We start from the raw sequence: 12,704 nt of genomic DNA, 5'->3' as shown, positions 1-12,704 counted from the left end.
ATAAAATAATCACAAGTTATATATTTTCCGTATGGTTAAACCTCCCACAAACATCATGATTTTCACAAGGAGCACTGTATGGAACAATCTCCTAATACTCCATCTCTCAAATGTTTAAATAAAGATATTTCCATCATGTGGTTACTCCATAATCCTTTCAAACACTCTCTTGCAGCTAACTGCATGGTTCATTTTATTTTGAGACAGGATTTCATCAGCTAGCCTACAACTCATAAAGATCTGCATTCCAAGTACTGAAATGCACCACCACACCTGGTAATTTCTGAAATTTTCAATGATAGTGCATGATCTTCTTCTTGTCATATTTTTGGAGGTTTATCTTCTAAAAATACTTAGTAGTCATTGTCACTGAGTTTAAGATGTAAAATACATATTTAGTTATTTTGGATCTCCCTAAATTCCATCTTCCAAGGTTGGGATTATTTCCTTTCTAGCATTGATGTATTGAGGGGCCTTTTTCCTCACAGCCCTTTTCTTTAGTTTTTATATCTGCTGGGTGAGAGATAGGCTCTTGCTATTGTTTTGATTTATTTTTCTCCATTTTACATTTATTTAATTTTACTTTTTTTTTTTTTTTTTTTTTTTTTTGCACACAGCTGCACATATATGTGTCAGTGGAAAAATGCTACACCATACATACGGAGGACTCTTGCACCTTGCTACTAAGGTTGTAGTATACCGGGTCCCATAGGGACAGATACATAAGATGTTGTTCTTGATTCAGCTAGTAACTTACAAGGAAAGTCACACAATGTCCGGATCATGTGATGTCCAGCAGATGAAGAAGGAGGATGTCCTCAAATTCTTTGCAGCAGGAACCCACTTAGGTGGCACCAAGGTTGACTTTCAGATGAAGCAGTACATCTACAAAAGGAAAAGTGACAGATATCTATATTATAAATCTGAAGAAGATCTGGGAGACATTGTTGCTTGCAGTTCGGGCTATCGCTGCCACTGAAAACCCTGGTGATGTCTGTGGTCTGTGTCATCGGGAGGAACACTGGCCAGTGAGCTATGCTGAAATTTGTTGCTGCCATTCCAATTGCTGGCTTCTTCCCACCAGGGACCCTCACTAACCAGATCCAAGCAGCATTCAGAGAGCCATGGCTTCTAGTGGTGACTGATCCCAGGGTTGATGTGGCTCCTTACAGAGGCCTCTTATGTCAACTTGCCCACCGTTGCCCTGTATAACACAGAATCTCCTCTGCATTATGAGGACATTGCACTTCCATGCAACAACAAGGGAGCTCACTCAGTGAGTCTGATGTGATGGATGCTGGTCTGGGATGTACTATTCATGCATAGTACTATCTCCTGTGATTGCTCATAATGAATTATGCTTGGCCTTTACTTCTATGGAGATCCAGAGGAGTTTGAGAAGGAGAAGCAGGGTGCTGCTAAGTAGGCTGTGACCAAGGGAGAAATTTCAAGGCAAATAGACTACATCAGCTCCTGAGTTCAGTGCAGCTCAACCAGAGGTGGATGACTGGTCTGATGGTGTGTGGATATCCTCTGTGCCCATCCATCATTTCCCTATTGAAGACTGGAGTGCACAGCCAGCCACCGAGGACTGCTCAGCAACTCTCACAGTGCAGGCCACTGACTAGGTGGGAGCCACCACCACTGAGTGGTCCTGAGTTCCTCTGCAGACACCTGATCAAGGGGTAAAATGGTAGAAAACTAGATTGAGCTCCCCAGATCAGGCCGAACAGAAGAAATCCTGCTGAGATCTGGAAAGCTGTACGGACACGGTAGACTACAACCTTAGCAGCAAGGTACAACAGAGTTCAGAAACAATTTGTGGGAATTGGTTCTTGTCTTGTACTCTGTGAGTCTGCAATCAAACTCAGGTCATCAGTCTTGGCGGCAAACTGGCTGAGCTGTCTCACCAGCCCCATGGTTTACATTTCTCATTTCTTGAATTTTTGAATAAGGTTTAACATCCAAGTCTATATTTATAGTTTTTTTTTCCTTATCTTTCTTGGGAATTGACAGCTTTAGAAATAGAAAACTGGAATATTCCAGTTTTTGCCAGGTGTGAAAAACACACTGTAATTTCTCCATATCAGTTTCTTTATATACAAACTGTATTTTTATAATTAATGTAAGTGGTACGATTATATGAGCAAACTATGAGTAATGACATAACATTCCGAATGACATATTTAAAAGGCATATGATTTAAGTTCTCTAATTAATTTTTCTAGCTGAAAAAATACTGAACCAAACCCATAATAAACAGTAGAAATAGTTAATAAATAATGTTTTCACTTCTTTATCCTAGGTAGTAAGCAGTTTGTTATCCTACATTTTACAAAGCGTCTGGGTATAAGTGTGAGTCCCAGTGTTTCTTTGTGCACATGCATGTAAATGCCTGTGGAAGGCAGGGCAGGGCATTGTATTCCCTGGAGCCCAAGGCAAGGATTCTGAGAAATGAACGCAGGTTATCTGAAACCAAATACACACACAAACAAACAACAACTATCATATGGTCTTAACCCTGAGCCATCTCTCCAGTCCCAAATTAATACCTTAGTTCTTGCAAGATTTCAGATTCATATGTTTGGTTCCACAGGGTCTATGGAATTTCTATAAAATCTAGAACTTTCCACTATTTTATGTAATGTTATAGTAATAAAGGTATTTAATATAATAATTATATGTAATAGATGGTAATATACAAAAGAAAATGTATCACAACCATTGCTTGAGTATATTGCATCAGTGGATATTTATATTTACTTGAAACTACAGATTTGCATATTGTTTTATTATTTCCTGTCTAGCCATTGTGCTTACAGTTGAGTGTAAATGGCTTTGTGTTTTGTGATGTGCATGTAACTGAGGCATCTTCAGTCACTGATCTTATATTGGTCAGAAAACATACAGGTTGGGACGCATGTAATAGAAAAGAAAAGCAGTCTCTTTGACTTTGGCTACAACTACAGGTTTCATTGTCTTCAACTATTTGGAAAATTGTGGATGCAAACAGAATTTTTTACAGTGTTCATGCAATGAAAAAAATACAAATCAGATAAAGAGGATGAAACATGGGCATCAGAATACCACAATGAAACTATGTCCTTGTTGCTGACCTAGTATAATCATGCAAATATTGTGTGTTTATAAGTTCGAGGTTCAAAATGAAGATTTTATAATATTGTGCTTTAAGATGTTATGTAATTTATACTGAAAAGATACTTTTTAATTGTATTTTTTGTGTGTTTTGGAAAAGTTAACCATATCATTACTTTAGGGTTATAGCACTTTTCTCTGCAGATTATATGTTTTTTTTCCTGCTGTAAGATATTTTCTGTTTTTAGTCGAGATAATACGATGCAAGGAATAAAAAATACTAATTTAATGCCATTTACACAATGCGAGTATACAGATTTGAAAATGTTAAACAAAAAAAATCAAGATTCCGAAAATTGTAAATATTTTTATATTTTCAAAATAGTCTTTCTAAAAAATTAAACGCATTATTAATATATTACCATTTTATGTGAAAATGTTTTGCAAGTCAACTATAAATTTAATAAATTAAAATTATTTTTATAAAATATTTTTATAAAGTTGAAAGTATTTGTAACTCTATTTTCTAGTCAGGATCTTGATTCACAAAGGATATATACATATACTTTGGCCTATATGTTACCTAAAATTGTAAGGCATTCTCCTAACACCATGTATGAGCCATATACACAGCAGTTATATCAGAAACTTAGAACTTGTTCATTATGCAGCTATATGTGATCAGCATGGTCCAAGAGCAAGGGAGAATCTTCCAGCTACCCCCGACTCCTCCCTGTCTCCAAAGTAGTGTGGTTCCTGTTTACAACATAAGAAATGTTACTTCCTATCTTTATACAAGAGACCTGAAGCCTTCTCCAGGGGTCGGAGCAGAGCTAGTTTTAGAGTGGGCCTTTGCTGATTCAGGGATGTTTGGGACCTTCCTATTGCGAATTTCAGGGCTTCAAGATTAGCAGGCTCAGAATAGTGCTCCTAATTGTACATAATCTTGGAGAATAAAGGAACAGGTTTGTCTATAATGTGTATATTTTTCTTGCAGCCTCTAAATGGCCCTCAGCTCTAAAGGGAACAGCCTGTGTATTATATGCTTGTATCACATGTTAACTATAAAAGCTATGGCCTATAGGGAAGGGTAGAATAGAGGGTGGGACATCTGGGAAGCAGAAAGAATTCTGGCATAGAGCCAAGCAGGAAAGACTCAAACAGGAAGATGTGATAAGACAGACATATACCTGAGCATAGGTAACCATGGAGAATGTGGGTTCTGGTAAATGTGTTATAGTAAGTTACCAGAGAAGAGCCTAACTATATGGCCAAAGTATTTATATATTTTTTGAGTCTGAGCCTTATTTCTGGGAGCATAGGTCTGGGAGGAAGACCCACACAAATTGCTATATTAAGCCTTGTCTTCTAGACTATATTGCTAGAGCAAATAAATATACATTTACCTTAAAGACTCGGGAGGAAAATCCTATTGAATAATCAATATTTACCTTTTCAGATAATTAACACAGCAGCTTGGGAACAAACAGTTGTTAGCCAATCTGGGCTATTTCTAGGTCTCTGGTTAATGTGTTTATTAATTAGGCCATTTATTTTCCTTTGGAATAGAAACTGAAACATATTGATATTTTTTCTCTTTAAAAGATTCCACATTCCACTAAATAAAAACTGAATCTTTTTTCTTTTTAAAGAATAACAATAATTGAAACAATTTCACTCTATTCATGTCAACCACTTGGAAGGAAAGATTGAAGACAATTAATTATTCTCCTGAGTGCTTTATGTGGTGTGGCCATTGATTTAGGTTTAAAAATGTGGATGATGCTGTTTTTTTCCTATATTTTCTCTCTCTGTTAGAACTTTCACACCATATCGAGGACTGACTGATCTAACTGGGAGTCAGATCACGGGGGACTTTTCTTTCTACATTTTGAAACCCTGCAGGCTCCTTGGGTTCCTAGCCACAGGGTTATGCCATTCAAAAAGTTGCTTCTGGTTGTTTCTACCAAATGTTGTTGGTACCAGAGGTCATTTTTTTTCCTTTCTTCCTCTCTCTTGTTTTTATTTGTGGATTGGCAGTTTCATCCACTGCCAGATTTTATTCCTCTCTTTTTCTTGTATGTGTCTGTTCTTCCGATGGGCTGTGTACACTTGTACATGTTCTCATGATCACATCCTTTTACTTCTAGATGGAGAATTCCTTGTGTCTTTGATTAGCCCACCGTTTTAGTAATAGCATGAGAACTCAAGTTTGATCCCTGGAACTTTTATGAAAAGCTGGGTATGTTGGATTGTGCCTGTAAGTCCAGCATTACAGAGGAGGAGGCCTGACACTCCTTTGAGTGCAACATGACAGGTGGATGATGCTTGAAGCACAATGTCTAAGGTTAATCCCCTAGTCTACACACACACACACACACACACACACACACACACACACACACACACACACACTTTTTATTCTTATCTCTGATAACTGTGAAAGTTTTATGTTTGGACTCTGTCTCAGACTAAAAATCAGTCAGAGACATTTCTAAACTGTCCTGGTTTCCTAGCTAAGCCGAGATATCACAATAGCACTGAAGGTCTATGCAGGGAAAGCTTTTGCTTCCTAGCTAAATGAATAAAATAGAACCCTAAGTGGAGACATGATACTGTCTTCTCTTTTTGAGTTAATTCAGTTGGGCATGTCAGTCACCTAGCCAAGAGACCATCCTACAGAAAGTCAGGTTCACCTTAAATCACACTAAAGAGAAAGAAGAGATGGTTATTTCTTTAATAATACAATATACATTTTATCGTGCATTTCCAACTTCCTATGAGCTACCATGAGTTTCTGGTGGGTCTTTTCACTTTTCTGAGTCCTAATTAAAAGAGGTAGAACTTTATCTTTTTCTTCTTCTTTGTCTTTCTTCCTGATGCTGGCTAGAACCTAGGTATGATTTTTGTGATATTTTGAGCTGTAATATGCAAGCTGATATTCAACTGTGGTCCTGCCTCTTCCATTTTCTTCTTCAGAGTATCCACGTACCCTGCACACAAGGCTGGAAAGATAAAGAGGAGTCCAAAATGGGTATGGTCTACCGAATCCTTTTCTGGTTGGGAATAAATCTGGGGAGGCAGTGCATTAAACACTTTATTCGAGATTACCAATGCCACACACACACACACACACACACACACACACACTCCTTGGAGAATGGGAAGGCATTTTGAGGGTGGATGAAATCATTGGCTATATATTAAAGGCCTGTGCATGCCTCATTTGTATGGAGACTCATTCCAAGAGTACCAGGTACTTGCTGGGTGAAAAAAAGGAAGTTGAACTTGAAGGTTTGCCAAGGACTATGTGACATTCCCCAAGTAGGAGACTGGATTGGGTTCCCCAGATGCTTCATAGAAGAAGCAACCCAGCTAAGAAAAGGGAGTCCTCCATTTTGTACAGAGCTCAGAAGGATTATCTCTATACACTGTAGACTGCAACCATAAGTAGGGAGATGAAACACTGAGTAATTTTACATTTTCCTCTTATTCTCCTTTCCAGACCACATAGATACCTGTCTATTACATGTCTAACCCAAACAACATGGCTCTTAATTCTCTCTGTCTCTGTCTCTGTCTCTGTCTCTGTCTCTGTCTCTGTCTCTCTCTCTCCCTCTCCCCCCCTCTCTCTCTCTGTCTCTCTCTGTCTCTCTCTGTCTCTCTCTCTCTCTCTCTCTCTCTCTCTCTCTCTCTCTCTCTCTCTCTCTCCCTCCCTCCCTTCTCTCTTTCCCTAGCACCCAACTGTTATAGTACATTTCTCTCTAAATCTCATACTCTGTGTGTAGTCACTGAGTTTCATTTTTTATCATGATTGAACAACCCCAAAGCCACCAGTCCAAACGATTTCAGTGCCCAGTGACTTTCCAGGATATTCTCACATTAAAGAGGCTTCTACTCTTTAGTGAGACGGAGACTTCCTTATTTTAATTTGATTTTTTATCTTGATGCCAAGGCAGTTAAGGCTATACATTACAAAGTCATATACATCAATCATGAAACTAGTCATCTGAGTCATTGCAGAAAAAATATTGTCCTTTCACATTTAGCTTCATGGGAAAGGAACATATTTTGTACAAACTATGTTTACTTCTTTTGAGACTATTGTATCATATTTAAAAGAGTAAAAAGCATGATATGATCACTATTACACCTTTTTAAAAGACCCAGACAAATTTCTGTAAGAATGGCTGAATGAGGGATTCACAGGATCACAGAAATGTGAAAATTTTATGGTCACTTTGTAGAGAGGCTCATAACAAAAGAGCAAACACTGAAATTTGAATCCAGTGCATGAGTTTGGGCTATGAACACTTTGAATTTTTAAATTCAGAATGAGGAGTGAATCCTTCTAATTTTTAAAATTTTAGAATTAATGTAACAAGAAACTACAGTTTTCATTGTAAAGATTCTAATACGATGGTGAAACTACAAATACTTCAGTGACATAAGGCAACTACTTTTGGAGCAATATGACCCTACTGTGTAGGGTAATACACAGAACCTCTTCCTGTGGACAATTTTGGATCTGGCACTTGCTGTTAAAAGAGAGATGAGATTTCATCCTGTACTGTCAAGAAAAGTGAGGGTGATTCTCTCCTTGAAGAGACTGATCATTTAATATCTCATGTATATGTATGATTGGGGGGGGGCTGCTTACCTATGCTTAAATTATAGGATACACAAGATGTGCTTGTAAAAGTTTAATAGCAGCCCACATGTCAATCAATGTACAGATGCACCACATTACCCTGCTCTGGAGATAGGCCCTTCCTTCCGCCTAAATTTATGAGTAGGATCCCCATATGGAACCTGTGGTGTTTGCCCAGGCCCACTCCTATCCCAGGGAATTTATGTTTTACTTTTTTCTCTCACCTTTAATAAATCTATATTTTCTTTCCTCTTCCTTATTTATTTCTTTGTTTGAAACACAACGAACATAGACATTCTATATGGGAAAACCCACGGTCTCCCTCTGCTAAGAAGGGTACACTTCACACCCTCGTCTCCAGTACTAACCCTGTATAAGTGGTAGCATTCCCTGTTTGCAGAATTTTCTACTGCCATATCCAATGAAGCTACTTATTAATGATCAGTGATATCTGGGAAAGGGAGAGATTAAGACTCTCAGATTTGTTTAGGAATCATTTCACCTACAGAGGCAATATAAGCTGTTTCCCTTGTCACTGGTTCCATGAGGTAGGAGCACTGACTTCTCTAAAGTCTGTTATAATGCACAGTGCCACCACATGACCTCACGATAAGCTATAATTCATTGAGCAAGTAAGTGAGTCTTTTACTGCTTTTTACTTTATACTTATCTCTATCGCCCTGAATTCTGGTTTCAAAATTTATCTCATGATAGCAATGTCAACTGACCTTTCTGATCCTCTACCTTTGTCTTGGACCTAGGCACTGTTACAGTTTACCTTTCTATTCCTTTAACTTTTGTGTATGTTATTTACTTGATAAGGAAATTAGAGTTTCTTCTGTTACTATAAAATATCACCGTAAGGTTTTAGTCATGCACAGTCTCAACTACTCTTCTGAAAACAAAGTAAAGAACTCAGTTGTAACCTGAGGTAAAAATTTTGACAAGAAGTCAGAATTTGATACTTCTGCTTTCTGGTTTCCATCTGTGCCTGGAACTGACCCTGTGCCACAGCTCTCCATACCAGGGTCCTGCCAGGAGAAAGCTGGTCTCCCAGGAGTGCTGACATACCTGTGAGCACAGGTAAGGTCACCAATGCTGCACCTAGGAACCTGTCCAGAGCCCCCACGACACAGTAACTGAGGAGCAGCCTGGGAGAGGATCCTTCTGGTTTCCATCTGCTCCTGGAGCAGACTCAGTGCCACAGCTCTCCTTACACAGATCCTGCCAGGGGAAAACTAGTCTCCTAAAAATGTTAACACACCTGAGAGCACAGGTGAGAGGACCACTTCTGCTCAATTTCCTGGCCCAAGAGGAACCCAGGACACAGGAACCAAGGAATGACGAGGGGCAAGACCCTTCTGATCTCAATCTACTCCACAGAAGTGACCCTGAGCCACAGCTCTCCATACCCAAATCCCTCCCAAAGAGAACTGTTCTCCTGGGAGTGTTGACAAACAGGCTTACAGGAGGGACAAGTCACAGTCAGAGACAGCAGGACCAGTTAACACCAGAGATAAACAGATGGCAAAAGGCAAAGGCAAGAACATATGTAACAGAAACCTAAATTAGTTGACATCATCAGAACTCAGATCTCCCATCACAGCAAGTCCTGGATACCCCAAGACACAGGAAAACTAAGACTTCCACATGAAGGTCATGAGGAAGATGCAAATCAAAATGACCCTGAGATTCCACCTCACATCACTCAGAATGGCTAAGATCACAAACTCAGATACCAGCAGATGCTTGCGGGAATGTGGAGAAAGAGGAACACTCCTCCATTGTTGGTGGGATTGCAAGCTGGTACAACTACTCTGGAAATCAGTCATAGGGTTTCATAGAAAATTAGACATAGTATTACCTGAGGAACAAGCTGTTCCCCTCCTGGGCATATGCCCAAAAGGTGTTCTAACATATAACAAGGCCACATGTTCCACTAATTCATAGCAGCCATACTTTTTATTTTAGTTTTGTTGTTGTTGTTGTTATTTTTTAAGACAGGGTTTCTCTGTAAGCTTTGCCTGTCCTGGAACTCACTCTGTAGACCAGGCTGGCGTCAAACTCAGAAATCCGCCTGTCTCTGACCTCCCAAGTGCTGGGATTAAAGGTGAGTACTACCACTGTCCGGCAGCAGCCACATTTATAATACCCAGAATCTGGTAACAATCCAAATGCCCCTCAACATAAGAATGGATACAAATATGTGGTACATCCACACAATGGAATACTACTCAGCTATTAAATACAATGACTTTGTGAAATTAGCAGGCAAATACATGGATCTGGAAAATATCCTGAGTGTGGTAACTCAGTCATAAGAGACCACACATGGTATTTACACTCTGTTAAGTGGGTATTAGGCATAAAGCGTGGAATATCCAGAATACAGTTCAGGGACCACATGAAGGTCAAGAGAAAGAAAGACCAAAGAGTGGATGCTTCAGTCCTACTTAAAAGGGGGAATAAAATAATTAATGGAAGTAGAGGGTGGGAGGGACTTGGGAGAAAGAGAAGTCAAGGGGGGGAAAAGAGAGAAAGATTTAGGTATGAGAGGAGATGGAGCAGATGCACAAAGGATCAGGAAATTGAACAGAGATGTGTAGCAATGAGGGATGCGGAACTGGGGGTAGCAACCAGAATGTCCCAGATGCCTGGAAAGCAAGAGCCTCCCAGGACTCCACGGGATGACATTAGCTGAAATACCCCACAACAGGGAAGGAGAACCTGTCAAGACCATATCCTGATATTAAGCATGGCCTCCTGGTTGAGGGATGGGGCCACCCACTCATCTCCAAAATTTTAACCCAGAATTGCTCCTGTCTAAAGGAAATATACGGACAAAGAGTGGAGCAGAGACTGGCGGAAAGGCCATCCAGAGACTGCCACACCTGAAAACCCATCCCACAGTTAGATACCAAACCCAGGTACTATTGCTGATGCCAAGAAGTGCTTGTTGACAGGAGCCTGATACAGCTGTCTTCTGAGAGATTCTGCCAGATCCTGACCAATACAGATGCAGAGGTTTGCAGTCGACCATTGGACTAAGCACAGGGACCCCAATAGAGGAGTCAGTGGTAGGACTGAAGAAGCTGAATGGCCCTTATCTCACATCAATGGGAGGGGAGGCCCTTGGTCCTGTGAAGGCTTGATACTCCAGTGTAGGGGAATGCTAGGGAGGTGAGGTGGGACTGGGTAGGTGGGTGGTGAACACCTTCATAGAAGTAGGATAAGGGGGGGATGGGATAGGGAGGTTGCAGAGGGGAAACTGTGAAAGGGGATAACATTTGAAATGCAAATAAATAAAATAAAATAAATGGAAAAACTACCAAAAAAGAAATCAGAATTTTATCTCTGTTTTGATTCTTGTTATCTTGCTTTAATTTTATATTTAATAGTCAGGATGCATAAAAATAAAATTGTTTAGAAAAACCATAGTATAATGATAAAGCAGAGAAAGAACAATAGCATAATGATAAAGCAGAGAAAGATTTATTCAACCTGGTCACATTGAGAAGGTGAATATGGCGGTCTATTGATCCCACATGCCCGTCTTCAGCACATGATGTGAGGTTTAGCTTAAATAGAGACAGAAGACTTGTACAGCTAAGCAGGCCTTTTCAAGACACGGCCCTACTCAGCATTGTTTTCTCTACTCGAGCTTCTCCTGCAGGGTGGTGTGACAAGTTGTCAGGGCAGGTGTGATATCTCTTTCCTGCAGAAGTTCTGTCTTTGGCTAAGATCAGACTTCTGGGTTCTTCCTTCACCTATGAGATTCCTTGAAAAGTTCCAATTTCTTGCTTCACTGTTTCAATTTTCTGTAGCAAAAAGAAGGGACATAAGTGTCTCTACAATACCCCATTCACACAACATGGCTATACTTGCCCACTCTTTGCTTTTAGACTTCAGTCTTGCGGGAAAGCTTGGCTGTGAAATGCCAGCAGATATATTCTGTCACTTGATGTTTCATGAAGACTTGTTTCATGTTAACATTAAAACCAATTTCTCTTTGCTGCTTTTAGACCCTGGATGGATTTCACTGTTTCCACCGAGGTTCCTTTGGATCGTTAACCTCCCAGGAGAAGGATAAACACAGGGTGTATAAATTCAGTGTCTACAACTTTAACTCCCATCACTGGCCATTGCATACTTGGTTTATAAACAATCTTCAAGAAAGATTTTATTTGTTCAAAGTCTACTACAATTTTGAGTATTAGCAGACATGAGTCTTGTTAAATCTGTCATTCTTCATTCATAGAAATAGAGGATCAAATGAAATAAGAGATTAGTAGAAAGAAAAAAAAATGATATAATTGTGTCAAAATCTGCCTTTCTCTGGGCTCTCATCTGAATACATTCTCCACCCCTCCCACACTTCCCCTGCTGATAAACAAACTATGCTGCCAAGCATGGCTCTCTACAGGTGAACACCATAGTCACAATCTCTGAAACAACAACAAAAACAACAAAAAAATGATACAGCACTTTCTACTTAAAAACTGGAAACAGTACTCCAATTACAAATTTACAATTATCGCTTAGACTTCCATGCATTCTTAAAAATTATACACATTTTATTGCTTCCTCCCATAGAAATCTAGATGGAACAGGCCTCTTAGGTACTTAACCTGGAAGGATAATTTAATCTAATGTGTTTCAATAAGTTTAATCATTTTAATACAATTTAAGCAACCAACATGCCAGGAATGGTTGTTAACATTCTTCTTTTATTAAATTACCTTAGTAATAATGATATATTTTATACATGTCTATAAGCCTCATAAATGTGAAATTATAAAAATGGAATTGTAAATATATTGGGAAGCAAATGTCAGGATTTTATTACTTGAATTATTGGAAGAAACGTCACTTTTTTCTTTTCTTAGCCTTTTCTCTGTTGACGTAAAAATAATCATGAAAAATAACACACAATTTCTCTAAGTTAAATTAATTTTTA

At 39.1% G+C, this 12,704-nt stretch overlaps 1 pseudogene; it reads left to right on the top strand.

The window, feature by feature from the left end:
- Positions 1–772: 772 nt before the first annotated feature.
- On the top strand, positions 773–1,658 carry LOC110320537 (annotated as a pseudogene).
- The last annotated feature ends 11,046 nt before the right edge of the window (positions 1,659–12,704 follow it).

This window comes from Mus pahari, chromosome 4 (assembly GCF_900095145.1).
Source record: "Mus pahari chromosome 4, PAHARI_EIJ_v1.1, whole genome shotgun sequence".
Classification (NCBI taxonomy): Eukaryota; Metazoa; Chordata; class Mammalia; order Rodentia; family Muridae; genus Mus; species Mus pahari.
Note: the sequence above shows the minus strand (reverse complement) of the source record. Positions and strands in the feature narration are given on the sequence as shown.